This window comes from Aethalodelphis obliquidens, unplaced genomic scaffold (genome assembly GCF_003676395.1).
Source record: "Aethalodelphis obliquidens isolate GAN/ISIS:26980383/991018 unplaced genomic scaffold, ASM367639v1 scaffold52, whole genome shotgun sequence".
Taxonomy (NCBI): Eukaryota; Metazoa; Chordata; class Mammalia; order Artiodactyla; family Delphinidae; genus Aethalodelphis; species Aethalodelphis obliquidens.
Window position 1 is genome coordinate 14,710,567 of NW_020837996.1, and position 25,233 is coordinate 14,735,799.

Here is a 25,233-nt window from a genome sequence, read left to right on the forward strand (position 1 = left end):
GAGCTGATGATACAGTTGACTAACTGCCAAAGGGTCTGCCTTTTTCTACTTCAGGAACATACCTGGGAATCCCTCCTCTACCCAAGATGGCAAGCCCACCTCAAATAGTGTTTTGGATTGAAGGGTGGTACATCTGAACATTTCTAGCTCCTCTGTGTGTTGCGGTCACATATTGTATGGCTAACACTTTTTTTTTTTTTTTTGGAAGGATCAGTGCAAATGGTTGATAACAACCATTCCCATTTTGAAGGAACAACTCAAAACATAATAGCATGCCATTTGGGGGTTGGGAAAATATTCTTCAGTTACATGGGACAACCAATTCTTTTTTAGTTTCCTCACCATGAAACATAGCTTAGTCACATGCATAATTGAATTGATTTTTTCATTTGAATTTATCCTTGGCTTTTGGCCACAATGAAGGTTGCTTGCTGAGCAGATGGCACAGACCATGTTTTCTGTCTGTTGCAAATGGTCTGTTCAATCAACCATCAGCAACCCCTCAGCCGCTGGTCAGTTGGCCTGAGTCAACCAGAGAGTGATGTGTTTGGTTCCGAGGGTAGACTGGGTCTGTCACCTCATAGCTTAGATAACATTTTTCCTCCAAGGGTCAAGTCAGACTCTGCTGTCTGACGTCATAAACTCCCAGGCAAATGGCAGCAATTCAGCATTATGGTAGTATTCTCAATGATCAGCCAGGAAGTCTCCAGAATCCAGCAGAATGAATTATGATTCCTTGAGTAAGATGTTTATCACCCTCTTCTCAGAAATAAATTCCCTTTGTTTTCATCAGAGAATCATGAACACTTAGAGCTAGAAGTGACTTTGGAGGTTATGTGTTTAAATGTTTTTGCAGCAAAGTCCATGGGGTGGACCTAATTTGTGTTTGCTGCCGGGACTCTGATGTAGGGATTCAGTCTGTATGAAGTCCCCATAGATCTTCTAGGAGAGCCAGTGAGGAAATATGTTGGAGTTGACTGTTTGCTCTAGGCTGAAATTCATAAACCAAGATGGGGAACAAAGGTTGCCCCTTAACTCTTGAACCAACTCTAAGTTTGAGTCCAGTTCTTAGATGGTCTGTCAAAGAAGGGGAATAATTCGGCATGCTACACTTTTTTGCATCTTGCCCTCTATCCTGGTCCCAAAGAAACCATTCCCAGATTCCCAAAAGAGAGGGCACAGTAAGAAACTGTATTTGTGAGTCAAAGGAATCATTAACACCAGGCTGCAAGATACTCAGAGAGCATGGAAACTCTACTTAGGGGTATGACAAGAGTTTGGTGTTATGATTCTTGGAGTGGTAGAAGCATGACAAAAGCCAGGTCAGACTGGGAGAGGGGAGAAGGAGCAAGGGCCACTTGTGGGCTAGGTAGCCTGTGACTGCTTGAGCCATGCCACCCAAGACTTGGCTCAAGGGAAGCAGTAAATATGGTGACCTGGAGAGCCTGGAACCAGCAGTTGTACAAAGGAACCTCAGTGGACACTAAGGAGGTGGTCATGTGAACTGAGTTCACCCACCTGTTTCCCTCCCCCATGACCTTGCAATCTCAGGAAAATTGGTTGACCTTCATTCATTCCAGCCATGATGCCTTGACACTGTCAGTTTGGAGGATTCCTCAGTATTCTCTCTCGATCTCTCTTTCAGGTTAGTTAGAGTAGGGCTCTGTTGATTGCAATTAAATTACCCTAACTGTTACAGGGTCCCTTTATGAATTAGCTAATTGCAAAATAGACAGACACTTAAGGAGTGAGTTTGGCCCTTCAGGGGGCTTGAGCCCTAAAGCTACCACTTCATCACTGTCCTGCCACTTGAACACTGCCAAGCACAGCTGTATACCTGGGCTATTGGGCAATGGAAACGTGTCAGTAGTGAATGCCTCACACTTCGCTGCAGGAGGAAAACACAGATGGTTAGCTATCATGATACTTCTCCATGTCAAAAATCATTGCTTTCTTTCTTGTCTCAGTATGACCTGAGAGAGAGAGGGCTCTGGGAATCAGCACAGCTGGAGCCAGCTCAGCTCAGCTCAGCTAGCTGTGGGACCCTGAGCAAGTCATTCCCCTCTCTGCAGTTTACTCACCTATAAAAGACTGAGATAACACACAGCAACCCAGCATAGACTATTAAGAAGAGCAGAATTTCTCTGGTTGCTGGAAAAATGCTGGTGGGCCAGGTGGTGGTGGTGGGTGGAAATCTGCCTGCCAGTTGTTCCTGTCTTACCTCCTTCTTTGGTTCTTGAGGAACCCTAGAGGTCCAAGAGACACAGTTGATGATCACAGGGCTAGATGATCGCTAAGGGACTTTCCAGTCTATGAGTCAGTCAATTTTAATTTCTTTTACAAAACAGCCATATGTCCCTTTTCTCTAGCCCTTACCTAACCATAACCCTCACTACTCCATGTACACATACTTTCTCTATGAATACAGGGAAGAAGAAAATGGGCTGTTTATGTGGTTAGCACTTGCTGATTGGATCTTCTGTATTACCAGAGATGGCCAAGATCATTGACAGGATCTAAGGCGCCACTAATAACTCCAGTAGAACGTGCTCCTGCAGATGGGAAGCTTGAGCCCTCTCCAGAGCACCTATGGCCACTGGTCAGGCTTTTCAGGGCCTCATGGCACTGAAGTAGAATTACAGAAGCATAAGAAGTTCTGAAAGGCCCTAGTCCCTAGAGCTCATGTTTGGACATCCTAAGGATAAAGTGCTTCTCTGAGAGCATCATGAGCCATTCAGACAAATTTATAATACTGATACTTAAAGGTATACAAGAGATGCCAGCATTTCTATTCACCCATACTCCTTTACCAAAGAATCTTCCCTTCCTGCTAAACAAACCCTTTGAACCCTTGCTAAAGAGGTGCTGAAGGATGCATGTTTGTACTAGATGATCCCTCCTTCCTGCCTACTAACAATTGATGATTGGTCTAGGAGTAGCCACCTGACTCAAGTGTGACCAATTGGTTCCTTTCTACCGGGACACAGAGCCCCTGTTACTTAATGCTGATGGACATGGAGCTGTATGGGACTATGGCTATGGGACAGCCACACGCTGGGCCATGAGCAATAGTGGAAACCAGCATGTCAAGAAGTGTACATAGTAGACACATGAAGTGAAGGTAGAGATCAGAGAACACAAGGAAGTGGGGGTAGTGGTGGTGGTGGGGCTTTCTGATATTGTTCTCATTCTACAAGTCCCTTTAATTCTTCCACATTTAGCTTACTTTAGAATCCCTTGGATGCTTCCTTTAAACCTGAATTTTCACTTGAACTAGCTACAATAGGCTCTTTTCCTGGCAACCAGGAAATCCTTAATTAAGACAAAAGACTTAATGAAACAAGTCATGGCACCATCTACCGTGAAAGGGCTTGTTTACCTCTCTCTCTTTTTTAAGAATGAATTTATTGGATTCTTCAATACCTGCAAAGCAATCGATGTGATACACCATATCAATAAATTGAAGAATAAAAGCCATATGATCATCTCAATAGATGCAGAAAAAGCTTCTGACAAAATTCAACACCCATTTATGATAAAAACTCTCCAGAAAGTGGGCATAGAGAGAACCTACCTCAACATAATGAAGGCCATATATGACAAACCCACAGCAAACATCATTCTCAATGGTGAAAAACTGAAAGCATTTCCTCTAAGATCAGGAACAAGACAAGGATGTCCACTCTCACCACTATTATTCAACATAGTTTTGGAAGTCCTAGCCATGACAGTCAGAGAAGAAAAAGAAATAAAAGGAATCCAAATTGAAAAAGAAGAAGTAAAACTGTCACTGTCTGCAGATGACATACTATAAATAGAGAATCCTAAAGATGCCACCAGAAAACTACTAGAGTTAATCAATGAATTTGGTAAAGTTGCAGGATACAAAATTAACGCACAGAAATCTGTTGCATTCCTATACACCAATGATGAAAAATCTGACAGAGAAATTAAGGAAACACTCCCATTTACCATTGCAACAAAAAGAATAAAATACCTAGGAATAAACCTACCTAGGGAGAGAAAAGACCTGTATGCAGAAAACTATAAGACACTGATAAAGAAATTAAAGATGACACAAATAGGGCTTCCCTGGTGGCGCAGTGGTTGACAGTCCGCCTGCCGATGCAGGCGACACAGGTTCATGCTCCAGTCTGGGAAGATCCCACATGCCGCGGAGCGGCTGGGCCTGTGAGCCATGGCCGCTGAAACTGCATGTCCGGAGCCTGTGCTCCGCAATGGGAGAGGTCACAGCAGTGAGAGGCCCGCATACCACAAAAAAAAAAAAAAAAAAGATGACACAAACAGATGGAGAGACATACCATGTTCTCAGATTGGAAGAATCAATATTGTGAAAGTGACTATACTACCCAAAGAAATCTACAGATTCAATGCAATCCCTATCAAAATACCAACAGCAGTTTTTATAGAACTAGAACAAAAAATCTTAAAATTTGTATGGGGACACAAAAGACCCCAAATAGCCAAAGCGGTCTTGAGGGAAAAAAACGGAGCTGGAGGAATCAGACTCTCTGACTTCAGAGCACACTACAAAGCTACAGTAATCAAGACAACATGGTACTGGCACAAAAACAGAAATATGGATCAATGGAACAGGACAGAAAGCCTAGAGATAAACCCAGGCACCTAAGCTCAACTATTCTACTAAGAAGGAGGCAAGGATATACAATGGAGAAAAGACAGTCTCTTCAATAAGTGGTGCTGGGAAAACTGGACAGCTACATGTAAAAGAATGAAATTAGAACACTCCCTAACACCATACATAAAAATAAACTCAAACTGGATTAGAGATCTAAATATAAGACCAGACACTATAAAACTCTTAGAGGAAAACATAGGCAGAACACTCTATGACATAAATCACAGCAAGATCTTTTTTGATCCACCTCCTAGAGTAATGGAAATAAAAACAAAAATAAACAAATGGGACCTAATGAAACTTCAAAGCTTTTGCACAGCAAAGGAAACTACACACAAGACGAAAAGACAACCCTCAAAATGGGAGAAAATATTTGCAAATGAATCAACGGACAAAGGATTAATCTCCAAAATATATAAACAGCTCATGCAGCTCAATATTAAAGAAACAAACAACCCAATCCAAAAATGGGCAGAAGACCTAAATAGACATTTCTCCAAAGAAGACATACAGATGGCCAAGAAGCACATGAAAAGCTGCTCAACATTACTAATTATTAGAGAAATGCAAATCAAAACTACAATGAGGTATCGCCTCACACCAGTTAGAATGGGCATCATCAGAAAATCAACAAATGCTGGAGAGGGTGTGGAGAAAAGGGAACCCTCTTGCACTGTTGGTGGGAATGTAAATTGATACAGCCACTATGGAGAACATTATGGAGGTTCCTTAAAAAACTAAAAATAGAACTACCATGTGACCCAGCAATCCCACTACTGGGCATATACCCAGAGAAAACCATAATTCCAAAAGACACATGCATCCCAATGTTCACTGCAGCACTATTTACAATAGCCAGGACATGGATGCAACCTAAATGCCCATCGACAGACAAATGAATCAAGATGTGGTACATATATACAGTGGAATATTACTCAGCCATAAAAAGGAACGAAATTGGGTCATTTGTAGAGACATGGATGGATCTAGAGGCTGTCATACAGAGTGAAGTAAGTCAGAAAAAGAAAAACAAATATCGTATATTAATGCATATATGTAGGACCTAGAAAAATGGTACAGATGCACCGGTTTGCAGGGCAGAAATTGAGATACAGATGTAGAGAACAAACGTATGGACACCAAGGGGGAAAAGCAGCGGGGGGATGGTGGTGGTGGTGGGATGAAGTGGGAGTTTAGGATTGACATGTATACACTAATATGTATAAAATGGATAATAAGAACCTGCTATATAAAAAAATAAATAAAAGAAAATTCAAAAAAAAAGAAAGAATAAAGCTGCTATAATCATCAAAAAAAAAAAAAAGAATTTATTTTTTTATTTTGGCCGCAGCATGTGGGATCCTAGTTCCCCAACCAGGGATTTAACCTGCACCCCCTGTATTGGAAGTGTGGAGTCTTAACCACTGGACCGCCAGGGAAGTCCCTTGTTTATCTCTTTATTCACTCAACTGATATTTACCTAACCAAAATGTGCCAGCACCGTAGATACCAGCATGAAGGATACAGTGATGAACAATATTTAGGGATTCGAAATTATTTCAAGTGTGGAATGGTTGAAGCGTTTAGTTTGGTGAGGAAACAGCATGACGGCTGTCATCCTTTATTTGAAGGGAAGTGACAGGAAGAGGAATTAGACTTTGTTAGCCCCAGAGGGCATAAGAGTTGACGAGCAGAAATGAGAAGGGGGTAGATTGGGACTCAACATAGGAGAGAACTTTCCAGCAGTTTGGCACTGTCTATAGATAGAACAGTTTGTCTTGAAAGTTGAGTTTCTCCTACCAAGGGGCCAAATGACCAGTTTTCACGGATTTTTGTAGGGTTGATGCAAACATTATATGAAGGTTTAGATGAGATGACCTCTAAGATTCTGCCCCAAAGCTCTAGGTTCTAATTTTACCTTGGACCTTTATGGTCTTCGTGATTTCAAGTAAGTTATTTAACTTCTCTGAGGCTGTTTTCTCATCTGTGAGATGTTGTGAGAAATAAATGATGCAGCACTTAGTAATGACCTGGTACAGAGAAGGAACTCAGTAATTGAGTGTTTTCTTGATTCTTCTCTGCTGCAGGTGAGGCTTTTCTTTTCTTGAAATGCTGCTTTCTCAACTTCCACTGCCAATTCAGGGATTTGATTTGCTTTAAGCAGCTGTAGTCCTTGAAGATGATATAGCTTGTGTCTTATTCTCCTTGCTTAGCATAGGGCTGTGCACAAAGAAGGGCCTTAATAAATACTAGTAGATGCGATCTAATATGGAGTCTTAGCTAACAGTCTTTACGGCAAAATTTATGTGAGAATGCATGTCTCCTCTGTCCTTTAAAATTAAATATTGAGTCACAAATAGATGCAGTATACACACAGAATTCCATGCACAGATATGCATGCATGCACCCAGACTGCACCTAAGTAAATGCACGTGGCATGCAGACAAGCATGGCCATGCACACCCATTCGCGCAGACAGGCACAGACTTTCGCTTCCCCCTCCCTGTAATCAAGAAGATGCAAGAAGAATCTGCCTGTGGGATGAGTCACAGAAGCAATCGGGATAAAGGGCAGGATTCAGCATCCCTGGGGAATCTTTATTTATAGCCCTGGCTGCTGGAGAGGGGGCTGAAATCATTCCTAAGGAGCTTCAGTGATGGAGAGTGATAAGATAACCAAGAGATGTCATTCCCACCATCGTGCTCTCTTAGAAGCAGGCGCCTGTTGCTGCCGGAGCCCAGAGAAGTGCTGTGTCACTCCAGGGTTGCAGTCCACAGGGAGGAGTTGAGCTGACTGTGTTCTAGCTGGTCCATCGGCAGCCACTGGGCCCCTTTCCCTGGTGCACAGACAATCTCTATGCTAATCTGAGCAAATCCTCCCAGCTCCAAACAAACAGAAGCCTCTCTGGGCCTGCAGAGGCCACTGATCACAGAGGATGCAGTTTAGATTCAAATGATACTGTTTAATCCGCTGACCCAGTGGTCCTGCCTCTGTCAACAGTGTGGTTTCTGTAATGAGCAGAGCAAGCTCATGGGGCAAATGCAACAGCAGGCTCAACCTGCCCTCCCAAGGGCCAGGGCAGGACAGGGAGAGGCAGCTGGCTCTTTGTCAGGCTTTGAGGGACACTGGCAAAGTCCAGTGGGAGGGGTGGGCAGTGAGTTCTTTGAGTGCAGACTCTGTCTCATCTCCTGTTGCACTTGAGGCACCCAGCACACTGCCTGACACACAGGCAGTACCTAGAAGATCTTAGTTGACAGCTGGATACATGCATGATCTCTTTAATTTCCTGGTATATGAGGATGACAGTTAGGGTTCTTGGGTAAGATGCATGCTAGAGAGGAAAGAACATTTTCTAGGGAGTCAGGAAGACCAGGGCTCCAATCCTGCCTCTTCTGCTAGAAGACCTTGGGCAGGTCACCTAATCGCTTCAAGCCTCAGTTTGCTCACCTGTAAAATGGTAACTCACTGATACCTACTATGTTTTGGGGGCTATGCTAAGGATAAGAGATGGTACGAGTAAGTTACTTAATTACATACTACCTGAGAGGGATGGATATGAAGGTACTATCAGCCAATAATACTTCAGTTGAATTAATTGGTCAGATTAATTAATTGGTCCTGGAAGGGAACAGGGACCCCAAGGCTGTCTGGGACTGTCTGTTCTATTGGCCCCTTAGTTCTAAGCCCTTCTGCATGGCCTGGAGCCCTGCTCTGAGTGTGGGTTCTCCTTTTAGCTCTCATGCTTCTCAGTTGGCTTAAGTGTGAGCCTGGACCTTTGTTCCTAGCTGAGGCGGGAGACCCCTTGGACTAGATACCTGTTGTCCAGTGCAGACCCTGTGTTCTTTCCTCACATGCTCTTCCTCTTGGCCCCTGACTGTCACATTGGCTTCTGGCCCTGAATGTGGCACAGGTAAGAGCTGTTGCTCATCTTTGACATCTTGATTCAAGTAGCTCCTTTTGGGCTTGCTGGTCCTGACCTCCCTGACATGTCAGGGTTGGCTGAGACTGGCCTGGTGTTTGGTCTTGCCAGTTTCCACCTCTGATTCTCAGGCCTAGTTCAGCCCTGGAGTCCTGATGGGACCAAGCTGAAGAGCACTGAACCTGTTCTTCTAGGATACAGAGAACCAAACCCAGCATGAGCCTTGAAGTTTTTCCCGGGGGAAAGTCAGAGGGCGAGGGAGAGCAGGAAGTGAGTCTGGGGAGAGAAGGAAGAATCCGGAAGTGGAGGGCAGTCACAGTAACGGTAGACTGCCCATCCTTATCCTTGAGATGAAGAGTAGTCAAACCAGCCACCATTAAAACACCACTGAAAGAATAACACAGTGGTTACGAAAAGTCCATGCTTTTGAACCAGAGAGACCTGAGCTTGAAACCTCGCTCTGTCGCTTGCTAGCTTGGGCAAGTTGCACCATCTTTCTGAGTTTTGGGTTTCTCACTTGTAAAACGGGGTCAGTAATGTACTTGTCTCCCAGGGCCGTTGAGAGCATTAAATGAGGCGATGGATGTAAAGTGCTCAGCACAGTGCCTGGCATGCAGCAGGCAGTCAATAAAATGGTAGCTATGGTGACAGACTTGTTCTTTGACTCCTGCACTGGTAGCTGTTCAGGGTCATTGGGAGGATCTGATGAGACAGTGGATTTGAACATGTTTAGGAGGCTGCAGAGCATGATGTCAATATAGAGTACTGATATAATTATTTTAGGTCTCAGCTTTTGAAATTTGCAAATTGATGTGCTGTTGGACATGGATTGGGCACCTGGCAAACAGAGGGCATGAAGGACTCCCTCGACGAGGCTCCTATATGACATTGTAATCTGGTGCAGTGGGATGGAAAGTGCTTTGACAGGGTCCTCCTATTCTTACAGCACCTTCTGGGACCATCAATGTTGCTCATTCCTTCCAGCTTAGCACAGCGGTTTGTAAGTGGGGAGAGCACATAAGACAAGGAGCTAAAGCTTTATTTGCTAACCATATCCCAGAGCCTGTGACTCTGAGGCTGCCTGGGACTGAGTAAGCCAAGGAAGAAGTGACAAGGGACCAGGCAACAAACGCTGATTTACGACCTGAGGCTCCAATTCCAGAAGCCATATAATCAGTTCCTTTGGGAAAGAGTTTTAACCAGATGAAATGCCCTTCCAGCTGCAGGACTGAGTCCCAGGCCTGCTCCCAAGGGCAATGCCTTTTTATGTACCCTCAGGGGGAAAAAAACCTGGAGAGCAAATTCTGGGATGGGGTCAGGATGGGAATCGACCCTTCTACTGGCCAGATGAATACCTGAAACAAAAGTGCCAGGCCCCTAATTGTGGAAAGGGGTGGTAGAGTTCATAGCAAGATGATCTTACCGTCAGGTGGGCAAAATGGAGCTCATAAGAAGGGGCAAATAGTCCTTTACTTTGTATTCCAGCCTTATCTTACCACCCTTATAGACACCACAGGGGCTGATTCTGCTCAGCCATATTTTAGGTCTTCCCCAGCAACCCAGGTGACATGGAGCCATTTTAGTAGAATCTTGGGATGTCCTGTGTGGCCACACCTTTCACAGGTGGTAGGTTTTACAAACAACTACATTCTCCCCTTCTTCCTTTTTAGTAGAACTGGGTGGGCAGCAATGTGCACAGTGGACCCCTGTGTTAGATGCAGGGATGAATCATGTTTGGTCTCACTCAAACATGATGATTCAGTTCTCATTTGCTAACAATTGGCTTAGGGGTGGTCATGTGGTCCAGCTCCAGGCAATGGGGCCTGTGGCAAAGTCTTCTGGAATCTTCTGGAAAGATTTTTCTCTTTGATAAGAGAGAGACATGAGAGGAGAAACTCTGGTCTCTCTTTTCTTTCTTTTCTATGTCATTGGGTGAGGATGTGGTCCTTGGAGCTGTGGTAGCCATCTTGTCACCATGAGGCAAAAGCAAAGAACACTTCAGAGAAGCTGACCTAGAGCCCTGAAATTGTTGAGTCACTGATCTAAGCCTGATCTAACTGCCAATTTGCCAATTTCTGTTAAAGCATTAAAAGTCCTTACTGTTTAAGCAACTTTTAGTCAGATATTTTGTTACATATATCCCAAAGCACTTTAACTAATACATCATGGATACATATTGTATAAACAGTACCTCTTCTCATTTGACCTCTTCTCTTTCCTCTCTCTTCCCTGCCTTAACCCAAGAGACTCAGACTTGGATGCATGTAGGGGCCAGGGCAGGGATATAGAAAGGTGAAACAGGCCCTGTGTAAGAGAAGCAAATTGGAGAGTGAGGGCTTCTTGTAAAGGGGCTGGTGTTGGTTAACCAGCTCTGGCTGATAGTGGCCAATGCTAGCATGGCAATGCTAGCATGATGTGGTCAGATGGTTTTATTTTTCAAGAGAAATTGGAAAACCATATTTTTATGTAGAATCTCTCAATTTTATATGTGCATTTAAATTTTAAAGAAAGATACTGCATGGACTAAATGGACACATCTGAGAACTATGTATAGTCTAGAGGTCACACATTTGTGAGCTGGCTTTAGCCCCAGAGTTCTGTCTCTTCCTTGGCTTGACCTCAAGTGTGGGCTGTCAGTTACCTCCTTCAAATTTTGCTCTTGGGTAGGGCTATGTTTGTGGGCTTGGGTGATCTAGAGATGGGAGATAGAAGGATGGGGGAAGGAAGGGCAAAGGCCATAACTGTTGCCTGCCGTCAAGGCAGGACATCTGCAAGACCACAAACCTCTACCCCGCAGGATACACTTTCTCTTTTTGTACTGCACGTGATTTTACTAAAAGGGTCACTGTCACTTTCTCCACTAAGTTGTCACTTTCTCCACTAAGTCCCATTAACAGAGGGCCCCTTCTCTTATCCATGCATCACTATGGTTCAGGCTCTAAGAATGGGAGTAAGGAGAATCTATCCTACCAAACAGCCATGAGGCTAGGAAGCTGGATGCAACCTCCTAGGAAGTCACCATGCTATATGACTTCATTAGTGCTGTGGACACAAATTTTATCTGGGAGCAAGCCTCCTCAGTCCCATTTAGCCCAATAAGTGCCAGTGCTTTTCAGCAAAAGAAAAAAAAAATCCCATGGAGAATCCAAAGACATTGTAGAAAGAGGCTTGCATTAAAGTATCATTCCTCTTCCATGCTAAGAACATTTTGGGGGGCGGGGGGTAAGTTCAAACACATCCCCCTAGAGAAGGCTATGGACATTTTAGACCCTTGCTAAACTAGCCTGGGGACTCTGCTCCCCCAGGGCAAGTCCAGAGTCCTTGGGTCTCTGCATGCCCCAGGAAGGTGGCTTAATTTAAGTCTACAGGTTATAAAATTGGAAATCTTCATGTTTTCCTCTAGGTCATCAAATTAAAAAGTTTCCAGGGCACCTCTGTTGAAAGGCATCAGAGAAGAGCTAACATGGACTTCATACAGTGCACTGTACACAGCCAGTGATGCCCATCGATGACAGGAGACGATGAGTCACCACCAGCTTCGGGGATTGAGAAGAAATGTCAATGAAGCCATGAATAATAGGTGCTGTACTGACACCTAAGAAGGTTAAGGGCAGGAATTAGTTGGCAGGGAAGAAAACAGTATGTGGGGGATGCCAGCTACAGTCATACAGAGCTTCTGTAGCTCATTGCCCTCTGATTGGGTAGTCAAGAAAAAAGAGAATTTCTTTTATTTTATGGATTAAAGACCTAAATGTAAGGCCAGACACTATAAAACTCTTAGAGGAAAACATAGGCAGAACACTCTATGACATAAATCACAGCAAGATCCTTTTTGACCCACCTCCTAGAGAAATGGAAATAAAAACAAAAATAAACAAATGGGACCTAATGAAACTTAAAAGCTTTTGCACAGCAAAGGGAATCATAAACAAGACGAAAAGACAACCCTCAGAATGGGAGAAAATATTTGAAAATGAAGCAACTGACAAAGGATTAATCTCCAAAATTTACATGCTTGTAGCTTTTGAGCTTTTGAGCATGAGCTTTTGATATTGAGCTCATGCAGCTCAATATCAAAAAAACAAACACCCCGATCCAAAAATGGGCAGAAGACCTAAACAGACATTTCTCCAAAGAAGATATACAGATTGCCAACAAACACATGAAAGGATGCTCAACATCACTGATCATTAGAGAAATGCAAATCAAAATTACAATGAGGTATCACCTCACACCAGTCAGAATGGCCATCATCAAAAAATCTACCAACAATAAATGCAGGAGAGGATGTGGAGAAAAGGGAACCCTCTTTCACTGTTGGTGGGAATGTAGATTGATACAGCCACTATGGAGAAAAGTATGGAGGTTCCTTAAAAAACTAAAAATAGAATGACCATATGACCCAGCAATCTCACTACTGGGCATATACCCTGAGAAAACCATAATTCAAAAAGAGTCATGTACCACAATGTTCACTGCAGCTCTATTTACAATAGCCAGGGCATGGAAGCAACCTAAGTGCCCATCGACAGATGAATGGATAAAGAAGATGTGGCACATGTATACAATGGAATATTGCTCAGCCATAAGAAGAAACAAAATTGAGTTATTTGTAGTGAGTTGGATGGACCTAGAGTCTGTCCTACAGAGTGAAGTAAGTCAGAAAGAGAAAAACAAATACCATATGCTAACACATATATATGGAATCAATCCACTTTTATTACTCCCTTTCTTGAACCTTGTAGTGGGTTGAGTGGTGGCCCCCAAAGATATGTCCAAGTTTTAGCCCCAGGTACCTATGCATGTAATCTTATCTGGAAATGAAGTCTTTGAAGATGCTAATTAAGTTAAGGATCTCAAGGTGAGATTATTCTAGATTTAGAGTGAGCCCTAAATCCAATGCCTATTTTTTTAAATAAATAAATTTATTTATTTATTTAATTTTTGGGGGCTGCATTGGGTCTTTGTTGCTGCACGCAGGCTTTCTCTAGTTGCGGCAAGTGGGGGTTACTCTTCATTGTGGTGCGTGGGCTTCTCATTGCGGTGGCTTCTCTTGTTGAGGAGCACGGGCTCTAGGCATGCGGGCTTCAGTAGTTGTGGCACACGAGCTTAGCTGCTCCGTGGCATGTGGGATCTTCCCGGACCAGGGCTCGAAAACGTGTCCCCTACATTGGCAGGTGGATTCTTAACCACTGCGCCACGAGGGAAGTCCCTCCAATGCCTTTTTAAGAAAAGGGAGAGAGAAGACTGAGACACAGAGACACAGGGAAGGTGGCCACATGAAGACAGAGGCAGATGATGGGAGCTATGCTGCCACAAGCCAAGGAATGCCAGAGCTACCAGAGGCTGGAAGAGGCAAAGAAGGAAATCTCCCCTAGAGTTTCCAGAAGAAGTATGGTCCTGTTGACAACTTGATTTCAGACTTCTGCCTTCCAGAACTGTGAGAGAATAACTTCCTGTTGTTTCAAGCCACTCAGTTTGTGGCAGTTTGTTATGGCAGCCCTAGGAAGCTAATACAGACCCCAACTTTCAGCTATATTGTGTAAGTAAGCTATTTCCTGAAAGCACAACTCTTTGCTGACCTCAGGTCTTTGATTATGTTACACTGGACACACATCATTTCTATATAACGTATGCAAATCTAAGTATTTGGTAAAAAATAAGAGATAGGCTAATTGATAGGTCGATAGAGAGAGGCAGAAAGTAAGGGTGAACTAATAGTTAAGCTACTGGGGCAGCTCTGCCCCTTTCCACACGGTAAGTGGTGAGTGCCACCCTGGAGGATGCAGGAGATGTGGCAATGACTGCTTCTCTGCTCCCCCATGGACCCCACACTATGTGTGACCTCGGCATTTAAGAATTCATATTTTTCACCCAACATGAGTGTATGTATGTACGTATGGATGGATGGATAGACTGATGAGTTTATAGACCCAGAGAAAAATCATATGGGAACTAATAGGCAAAGCAAAGAGAGCTTGCTTACACTGACTAATGTGAGGCTTGATATACAAATTGGGACTCAGACGGATAAGTAACTTTATACCCTAGCATATAGCTGGTTTGCTTTCTTTGCTGACTTAAAATAAGGCCAGGCATTGGGGCACCCCTTTAAACTACTGGTGCTGGGATATGTCTCTATTATAACAGCTTCTCAAAGAACTCTTCCCTGCACCTCCCAGTCTAGACGAGTTCCCGTCTCTTCTGTCATACGCTATCACAGCATCTTCCTTTTCCCCTTCATAGCAACTGTCATAGTTTGAAACTATATATTTTTTGACATTTTGTCTAATATCTTTTATACCCTACTGGATGACTTTACACTCAAGAAAGGTAGGATTCATGTCTGTTTTCTTAACTGTGGTGATTTAATGTCTAGCTCAATGCCTGACATATACTACTATTGTTACCAATGTTTGCTATTAATTGACTGTGTATTATGTGTCAGACACTGTTCAAAAGTGCTTTAAACGAATTATCTCTTTTCATCTTTACAGCAACTCTATGAGCAGGAACTATTATTATTCCCATCTTATAGATGAGGAAACTGAGATATAGAGAAGCTAACTTGCCCAAAGTCTCATAGGTAGGAAGTGGCAGAGTTGAGATTTAAACCCAGCCACGATGGTCCTAAAGTCAGGACCAGTCACTAAATATTTGTTGGACAAATGAATGAACCATGATAAATATGACTGTGTATGGTGTAACTTTGAGACTCAGAACTGGGAGGACATGTATACATCTTCTGGGCTAACCTCTTAGACCCTGTGGAAATGTCTCCTACAGCTACACTGAGAATTAGTTCTCCAGATCCTTCTGAAACACATCTGGTAATGGGGACTCGCTAACTTTTCTAATTGGGCAACTCTATTGGGATGCTCTTCCTTACACGAAGCTGAAATTCACTTCCATGGAACTTCTACCTGTGGATACTTGTTCTGCCCTCAGTAGTTTAAAAGAATTTTAGTCCCTCCCACATAGCTCTAATAGGAATTTCTAATTAGGTGACAGCATCTGACCCAGCAATAGCTCGAGCTTCTGGCCAAACCATAGTGTATTGGTATCTCTATTAAACTGCAGTGTCCATGTCTGGATACAAGGCTTCCCAGGCATGCTAAGCGCAGGGTGGGATTATTCATCTTTGTATTCCTGGAGATTAAATGAGCTGCTTGTTGAATTGAAATTGAGTGATTTATAATGGTAATAAAAATCCCTTTATTTTATAGTTGAAAAGTTACACAACACTTCTGCATGCTCGATTTCAGTTGATTTTCTATACAATATGACATTTGATCTCCATTACCTTTTTGATCAGAGGTTTAAGGATATTAGCATTACAAGCAGTGTGAGAGGTACTCTGAGGTCCAGAGAGAATGAGTGGCTTGCTTAGGGTCAAACTAGTAATAAAATTAAGATTCCTTCTAAAATTGTATTTTCTGGAAGCTATGTCCTCCAGCCTTATGATCTCCCATAAATCTGGTGGATTTCCCCAGCTCTGGTTCTTTTCAATACATCAACTGTTCTCAAAATTGTATTGGCAATTAGCCTCCTGTCATTGGAGGTGTACAAACTGATAATCAGATGACTTTGGGGCAGGGATATTGTACCTACAGCAACAGTTGAGACATTTAATGAATATTGGTCTAAATGACCTTTCAGGTAATGTAATGTCCAGTCTTATACTTCTATGCCACCCACAGATGACATAGGAGTCAGAATTTTAGCCATAAAACTTTGAAGAGTTCTACCAACCAAATCATTTCTGAATATAGCAGCATTGCTTCTTACTCCCAGCTGGAGCCAAGATCATCATCCTTCAAGACTGAAACACTGCCATAAACATACAGCTTTTAAACACTTATTACCAACTCCTTGTGAGAACTTCCCAAGACCATTTGTCCAAATCCTACTCATTTTTCATGCCTTCTTCAACTTCTATCTACTCTGACTAGTCTTTCTCAATCCTTTGAACTAGAATGAAACTTTCCCTCCCACATACCACCTTAGCACTTTGTATAACTCCTATAAAACTTATTCAAAGTCTGCCTTATATTATGTATGTTTTCCTGTTTCATTCAGGAATCAGTATTTATATTTTTGCCCTCCATTTATTATTATTATTAATTAATTTATTTATTTAACATCTTTATTGGAGTATAGTTGCTTTACAATGGTGTGTTAGTTTCTGCTTTATAACAAAGTGAATCAGTTATACATATACATATGTTCCCATATCTCTTCCCTCTTGCGTCTCCCTCCCTCCCACCCTCCCTATCCCACCCCTCTAGGTGGTCACAAACCACCAAGCTGGTCTCCCTGTGCTATGCAGCTGCTTCCCACTAGCTATCTATTTTACATTTGGTAGTGTATATATGGCCATGCCACTTTCTCCCTTTGTCACAGCTTACCCTTCCCCCTCCCCATATCCTCAAGTCCCTTCTCCAGTAGGTCTATGTCTTTATTCCCGTCTTACCCCTAGGTTCTTCATGACCTTTTTTTTTTTTCTCTTAGATTCCATATATATGTGTTAGCATACGGTATTTGTTTTTCTCTTTCTGACTTACTTCACTCTGCATGACAGACTCCAGGTCCATCCACCTCACTACAAATAACTCAATTTCGTTTCTTTTTATGGCTGAGTAATATTCCATTGTATATATGTGCCACATCTTCTTTATTCATTCATCTGTCGATGGAAACTTAGGTTGCTTCCATGTCCTGGCTATTGTAAATAGAGCTGCAGTGAACATTTTGGCACATGACTCTTTTTGAATTATGGTTTTCTCAGGGTATATGCCCGTGCCCAGTAGTGGGATTGCTGGGTCATATGGTAATTCTATTTTTAGCTTTTTAAGGAATCTCCATACTGTTCTCCATAGTGGCTGTATCAACTTACATTCCCACCAACAGTGCAAGAGTATTCCCTTTTCTCCACACCCTCTCCAGCATGTATTGTTTCTACATTTTTTGATGATGGCCATTCTGACCAGTGTGAGATGATATCTCATTGTAGTTTTGATTCGCATTTCTCTAATGATTAATGATGTTGAGCATTCTTTCATGTGTTTGTTGGCAATCTGTATATCTTCTTTGGAGAAATGTCTATTTAGGTCTTCTGCCCATTTTTGGATTGGGTTGTTTGTTTTTTTCTTATTGAGCTGCATGAGCTGCTTGTAAATTTTGGAGATTAATCTATTTATTATTATTGTTAGCCATATGCCAAGCCGAGCACTTTACATGTTTTGCCTTTTCTTTCTTTATTTCATTTACTCTTTGCAATGACCCTATGAGGTAAATGTTTATGACACCATCATTTTACAGATGAGGAAACTGACGTTTGGACACTGTCATTTTCCTAAGATTACATAGTAAGTTTATGCCAGAGATTAGCTTATGAGTTCTTGGAGGACAGAGCCGTGATTCTTTATTCTCCCCAGTCCCCAGCATAGTGTTTTGTACACAGTAGGTGTTTAATGATTTTTCTTTCTGTTGCTTATTGCACAGACCCAGAAAACATCACACCACACTCAGGGTACAGAAAGCATGTGGTACAAGAGAATTAAAGCCAGGTGGATAGGCAGGGCATTGGATTGAGGTGAAAGCAAACCTTAGGTTTGCATTGAGAAACTATATTACAATAGGAACTCTCTGTCATGTGGCCACAGGAAATACTGAAAAAAAGGGCAGTGGTCTACAGTTTTGATTTTAGTCTTGGGTGGAATGAAAGGCAGGAAATTCTTATTATCTTAGCAGTTGGTCTGAGAATTCTTTCTAAGGAGAGATTCACCTTGCTAACCCTTGATAAATCCTCCTACAGTAGAAACTGGGACTCTGGATATATAGTATACTGTGCCTGAGCAAAGAGGAAGGACATATTTGTTGTTCTGGAAAGGGAGTGGGAAATATGAGAGAGGGAGAGAGGAGGGGTGGTAGAATCAGCAAGATGGTGAATCAGCTGTGCGGGCTGTGCATGACGTAACTACCCTCCATAACTGTCTGATGTTCAGTCAGTTCTTAGAAGCTTAGCAAATGGTTTGTATAGATTTCTCTTGGAAAATGGGGAAAAGACTGTGCCTTGGGACATGGGAGTACAATGGCGACAGTGAATCCAGTTATAAGATTCTCAGCATTAGGAAAAAGCCAAGATCTTGAGGATGGTTTAAGGCTTTCCCATGCTGTGGAACTGGGGGTTTAAGGCAATATCACTGAGATCTCAAAAGTTTTTTGGGGCAAGTGTCTGTCATTTGGTAACATAGCCACAAGTGGTCACATGGCTAATTTGAATTCAACTGGACAAACAGTAAATAGACGGTTTTTGAGGACTAACCCAAAGCCAGGCACTGTGCCAGACTGGACATCTTCTCTGGACTAACTGGGAGAAACTGTAAACTTGACCTCTGGGAATGCTTCCCTCTGTTGTTCTGCTGAGAATTCTTTCTCAGTTCTGCTGGTCACGCATTGGTTCCTAAGGTAATTAACCCAGATTATTCTTCTCGGAGGCAGGACCTCAGTCTGAGAGCTTTCTTTCCCTCACTTTTTCCCAACAAAATGTGTCAATTTACGAAAAGCTACGGGACTCCTTTAAGAGTGTTCTGAACTTAGACTTGGGAGACCTAGGAGGAAATCTCTGCTCCAGAACTTTCCAGCTGCTTGACTTAGGGCAAAGCATTTCACTTTTGGGAGTTGTATTCATTTTAACTTGTCTCCCTATAATGATTTTTACCTGTCTGTCACACAGTATTCTGTGAGTGGCTCAAAGGCAAGCAGTGTTATCTTGTCTGTATTCTTAGCACCCTAGAACAGTGCTTGACAGTAATGTTTGTTGTAGAAATGAATTAATGGGGGGGACTTCCCTGGTGGTCCAGTGGTTAAGACTCCATGCTCCCAATGCAAGGGGCCCAGGTTCGATCCCTGGTCAGGGAACTAGATCCTGCATGCCGCAACTAAGACGCGGTACAGTCAAATAAATAAATGAATAAAAAAAAAATGAAATGAATTAATGAATGAGCACATACCTGTCCTTGCTACTTCTGTGAAGCTTGAATGAGTTAATGAATATGAAAGAGGTTAAAGAAACCCCATAATTTGCTTGTTTATTAGAAATCTCATCACAGCTAGCTGCCACATTCGAAATTATAAAACTAAGCCAGTTTATTTAAGGCATTAATATTTGAGAGTCAGCTTTATGGGTTACCTCTGCTGGGGGCTACTTGTGTCTTTGTATGTGGGTTTTGGGGAAGAGTATATTTTACAAAGGGAATTTAATTAACTCCTAGTAATTTTGGAAAGCCATAATGGGCATACTGAAAAAGGTTTCTTGGACAAAGAGGGGGCTTTCTTGGTTTCTTCAAGCAGGAAATAAAATCTGCCAGCTTCAATTGTCCCCACAAATGCCGCTACTACAGCATCTTTTCTAAGACTCCTGGAAAAATGCAGTACAGTTGTGACAGGCTATATCTTTAACTCAGTCTCCATTTAAAATGAAGCACAAGAAGCCCGAAACAAATGACCAAGCCACATAGCGACTGCGAGAATTAGTGATCATTGTGAGTTAAACGAACCATAGAAATTACGTTTTTCTTTGGGTTTCATGCAAAAACTTCTCCCATTTCATTTTAAGTTGCATCTGCTTTGCACAAGTGATTTTTTTTTTCCAGAGCACCATGAATGATTTATGACGTTCTGACGCTGCATCCCACAAGATTACATAAGGAACAGAGAAAAACAAGAGATTGAGCCAAACTTTAAAAAAAACAAAAACAAACATTTAAAAAAAGTAGATTTCATCTTGGCTTCAGTCAGGTAACAGTTTTCTACTCACTAAAAGTGACTGCTCATTCCAAAGTGCACCCCATTTATGCGAGGATCCCCTCAATTTCCTCTCACTGTGGCCAGCACACTACTGTCAACTTTATGTTTGGCCCCCAGCGATGTCCTGGAATGTCCAACTGCCCCGATTCCTCCCCTTCTTCCCCAAAGTGAACCTGGCAGTTGGATTGTATAAACGGCCTCATTAGTTTGGTTGATGATTCGACAAAAACACTGATGGGAGTAATATCTACCAGGCTTGTCATTTCCTTCATCATGAGCTAATAGAATTTCAGAGTTGGCAGGGGCCTGGGACCATCTGTTTCTACCTGTTGTGTAACAGATAAAGAAACTGATGACAAGAGAGCTGAAGTGACTTGCCTGAAGCTACACAGCGAGATTAGCTCAAGAAGAGTGATGGATGCAACTCAACTTCAGGGTAGTGTAGTCTGTGCATATTCACCCAACAACTTTTGTCTCCTTATTTAAGTTGTAACATTGGATATTATTTTCAAACTACAGGGAATTTAGAATTCCTGTTGCTGACGTGTTTATGAAGCCAGAGCCCGTCTAGGGAAGGTGGCAAGTGCTACTAGCAAAGCAAGGTCCTGTGTTGAGGGTTCCAGTACTGGGTAGCAGGCTGGGTGGGGTGAGGTAGCTCACCAGAGTGGTCAGAAGTGTCCAGATCATCGGGATGAGAGCTTGTTTGAAACCTGAGGTCTGGTCAGTGGGCCTCTATGCAGTATCTGCTTTGAGGGGTAGGTATAAGATGACAACCTGAAGGTGAGACCATTGTGAGGAGTTGAGGTGTGACAGAGGGTAAGACAGTTGAGATGACTGATCAGGGCGTGGGCTGTGATTGAGTAGTGGGGCCACCAATGGTGGGACAGGGGCCAACCACTGGCTTAAGGGAGCAGGACTGAATCATGTCATTTCAAATTTAAAGGCAAGGACTGAAAACTCACTACCTTTACCTATGAGAAAAACAAGTAAGTTACAGAACAGTGGGTAGACTATGACTCCATATATACATAAATCTGTCTAGACCAGTGGAATGGAGGGTACGATGTATTTTCCTGGTTAAGAGCACCACGGATTTAGGAGTCAAAAGTCTTGAATCTGCTTTTTGGCTCTGCCTGTTACCAGCTGTGTGATTCTCGGCAAGTCACTTAACCCCTTTATGCCTTAGACTTCCCAACAATAGAATAAAACCTACCTTATCAATTTGCTGTCCTAAGATAATGTATATAAGACACTTAGCACAGTGTCTGGCACATGGTAAAGGTATAAAATATGGTCACTATGTATTTTTTTAGACTTGTTCTTTGGAGTAAGGCAAACCTGGATTTGAAACCTAGCTCTGTCACTTGTTAGCTATGTGCCCTTGGGCAGGTCATAAACTCTCTGAGCCTCAGTTTCCAAACTGTAAAACAGGGATGGTAAATGCCACATTGTGGGGATGTGGTAAGAATTAGGTGAGGTAACATAGGGGGTTCAGCCCAATGGAGTCAAAGAAAGGTAGTACTAGGGGACTGGAAGCAGCAGGATGAAGTTAAAATGTTGGGTGACAGAGTCAGAGAAGTGAAAGGAAGAATGCTCACAAAAATGTTGATGGTGATTTTTATTTTCTTCTTTGTTAGTGTGTGTGCTGTTTGGAAAAAAACTGTTTAGACTGTTTTATTGAAAAGAAAAGAATGGCTAGTAAATAGAAAACTTTAAATCAACAAAAATAAAAGCTACTGCTTCCTTTACAATGCTCTAGTGCTAATGATAAGTAGATAAAGCCAAAGAAAGACAAGCTTAGTCTGCAAAAGAGACACACTGATGTCTAGAGATTTCTCTCTTAGGTGGAAATCACTGTAGCCATTTTGGATCAAAATAACCTCTTTTTTTCCAAATCACCTTATCAAGTTAAGTATTTTGGGGGTGTAGACATGATCATAGACAGTACCAGAGCTATCCTGATTTTTAGTCAATTGGTGTACTGAATTATGGAATTTTAGAACTGGAAATAATTTCAGCCTTGCCATGAGGCAAGTTCTTGATGACTTTCTCCCTGCCTTAGGCCCCCATGGGGAGGGGTCTAAGAACGCTCCAAGGAGGTGCTGCTGCAGTGGTATTCTCAATTGCTGCCAAATGCCACATATTCTCCATCACTCCTTTTAATTTTGAACTCTGAACTGCATCACCCGCCATCCTGTAACTTCACCTTCCATCAAGGATGCAGTCTGTTTAGAATTAATAAATGAATTCAATTTTGCAGGATGGAAAATTAATGTACAGAAATTATTAGAGAATAGTGTATTGCATTTCTATACACTAATAATGAAGTATCTGGAAGAGAAATTTTTAAAAACCCCATTTACAATTGCATCGAAAAGAACAAAACACCTAGGAATAAATCTAACCAAAGAGGTAAAAGATTTATACTCTGAAAACTATAAGACATTTATGAAAGAAATAGAAGATGATACAAACAAAAGGAAAGATACACCATGCTCATGGATTAGAAGAATTAATATTGTTAAAATGACCACACTACCCAAGGAAATCTACAGATTCAATGCAATCCTTATCAAAATACCAAAGGCATTTTTCACAGTACTACAACAAATAATTTAAAAATCTGTATGGAAACACAAAAGACCCTGGATGCCAAAGCAATCTTGAGAAAGAAGAACAGAGTTGGAGGTATCATGCACCCTGATTTCAAACTATGCAACAAAGCTACAGTAATCAAAACAGTATGGTACTGGCATAAAAAACAGATGCACTGATCAATGGAACAAAATAGACAGCCCAGAAATAAACCCATGTTTATATGGGCAATTAATCTATGACAAAGGTGGCAAAAATATACAATGGGGAAAAGACAGCCTCTTCAATAAGTGGTGATGGGAAAACTGGACAGCTACATGTGAAAGAATCAAACCGGACTACTTTCTCACACCGTATACAAAAATAAACTCAAAATGAATTAAAGACTTAAATATAAGACCTGAAACCATAAAATTCCTAAAAGAAAACATAGGCAGGATGCTCTTTGACATCAGTCTTAGCAATATTTTTTTGGATCTGTCTCCTTAGTCAAGGGAAATGAAAGCAAAATAAGCAAATGGAACTACATCAAACTAAAAAGCTTTTGCACAGTGAAGGAAATGATCAACAAAATGAAAAGGCAGCTTACTGAATGGGAGAAGATATTTGCAAAAGATATATCTGATAAGGGGTTAATATCCAAAATACATAAACAGCTTATACAACTCAACATCAAAAAAACAAACAACTTGATTAAAAATGGGCAGAGGAACTGAATAGACATTTTTCCAAAGAAGACATACAGATGACCAACAGACTCATGAAAAGATGCTTAACATCACTCATAATCAGGGAAATGCAAATCAAAACCATAATGAGATACAACTTCACACCTGTCAGAATGGCTATCATCAAAAAGGCCACAAATAACAAGTGTGGGTGAGGATGTAGAGAAAAGAGAACCCCTGTGGTGGGATTATAAATTGGTGCAGTCACTATAGAAAACAGTATGAAGGTTCCTCAAAAAATTAAAAACAGAACTACCATATGATCCAGCAATTTCACCTCTGGGTATTTACCTGAAGAAAACAAAAACACTAATTCAAAAAAGATACATGCATGCCAATATTCATAGCAGAATTATTTACAATAGCCAAGATATGAAAGCAACCTAAGTGTCCATCAATAGATGAATGGATACACACACACACACACACACACACACACACACACACGCACAGGAATATTACTTGGCCATAAAAAAGAAACCTTGCTATTGTGACAACATTTGTGACAACATGAATCTAGAAGGTATTATGCTAAGTGAAATAAGTCAGACAGAGAAAGACAAATACCATATGATCTCACTTGTATGTGGAATATAAAAAACAAAACTAACAAACAATACAAAATGAAAACAGATTCACAGATACAGAGAACAAATGGGTGGTGTTGCAGAGGGGAGGGGTGTGGGAGGGGAGAAATAGGTGAAGGGGGCTAAGAGGTACAAACCTCTAGCTATAAAATTAATCCACGGGGATGTAACATACATAAGGAATAAAGAATACGGTAAAGGAAGATGGCGGAAGAGTAAGACGTGGAGATCACCTTCCTCCCCACAGATACACCAGAAATACATCTACACGTGGAACAACTCCTACAGAACACCTACTGAACGCTGGCAGAAGACCTCAGACCTCCCAAAAGGCAAGAAACTGCCCATGTACCTGGGTAGGGCAAAAGAAAAAAAGAAAAAACAGAGACAAAAGAATAGGGACGGCACCTGCACCAGTGGGAGGGAGCTGTGAAGGAGGAAAAGTTTCCACACACTAGGAAGCCCCTTCGTGGGCGGAGACTGCGGGAGGCGGAGGGGGGAGCTTCGAAGCCTCGGAGGAGTGCACAGCAACAGGGGTGTGGAGGGCAAAGCGGAGAGATTCCCGCACAGAGGATCGGTGCCGACCGGCACTCACCAGCCCGAGACGCTTGTCTGCTCACCCGCCGGGGCGGGCGGGGCTGCAAGCTGAGGCTCTGAGGCTCGGGTTTCGGTTTCGGACGGAGAGCAGGGAGAGGACTGGGGTTGGCGGCTTGAACATAGCCTGAAGGGGTTAGTGCACCACGGCTAGCGGGGAGGGAGTCCGGGGAAAAGTCTGCACCTGCCGAAGAGGCAAGAGACTTTTTCTTCTCTCTTTGTTTCCTGGTGCGCGAGGAGAGGGGTTTAAGAGCGCTGCTTAAAGGAACTCCAGAGACAGGCGCGAGGCGCGGCTAAAACCGCGAACCCCAGAGACGGGCGCAAGCCGCAGCTAACAGC

At 42.3% G+C, this 25,233-nt stretch overlaps 1 protein-coding gene across 2 annotated transcripts in view; it reads right to left on the bottom strand.

The window, feature by feature from the left end:
- The window catches only part of ADRA1B (adrenoceptor alpha 1B), a 617,540-nt gene that overhangs the window by 132,350 nt on the left and 459,957 nt on the right, over positions 1–25,233 (bottom strand). The window lies entirely within an intron of this gene.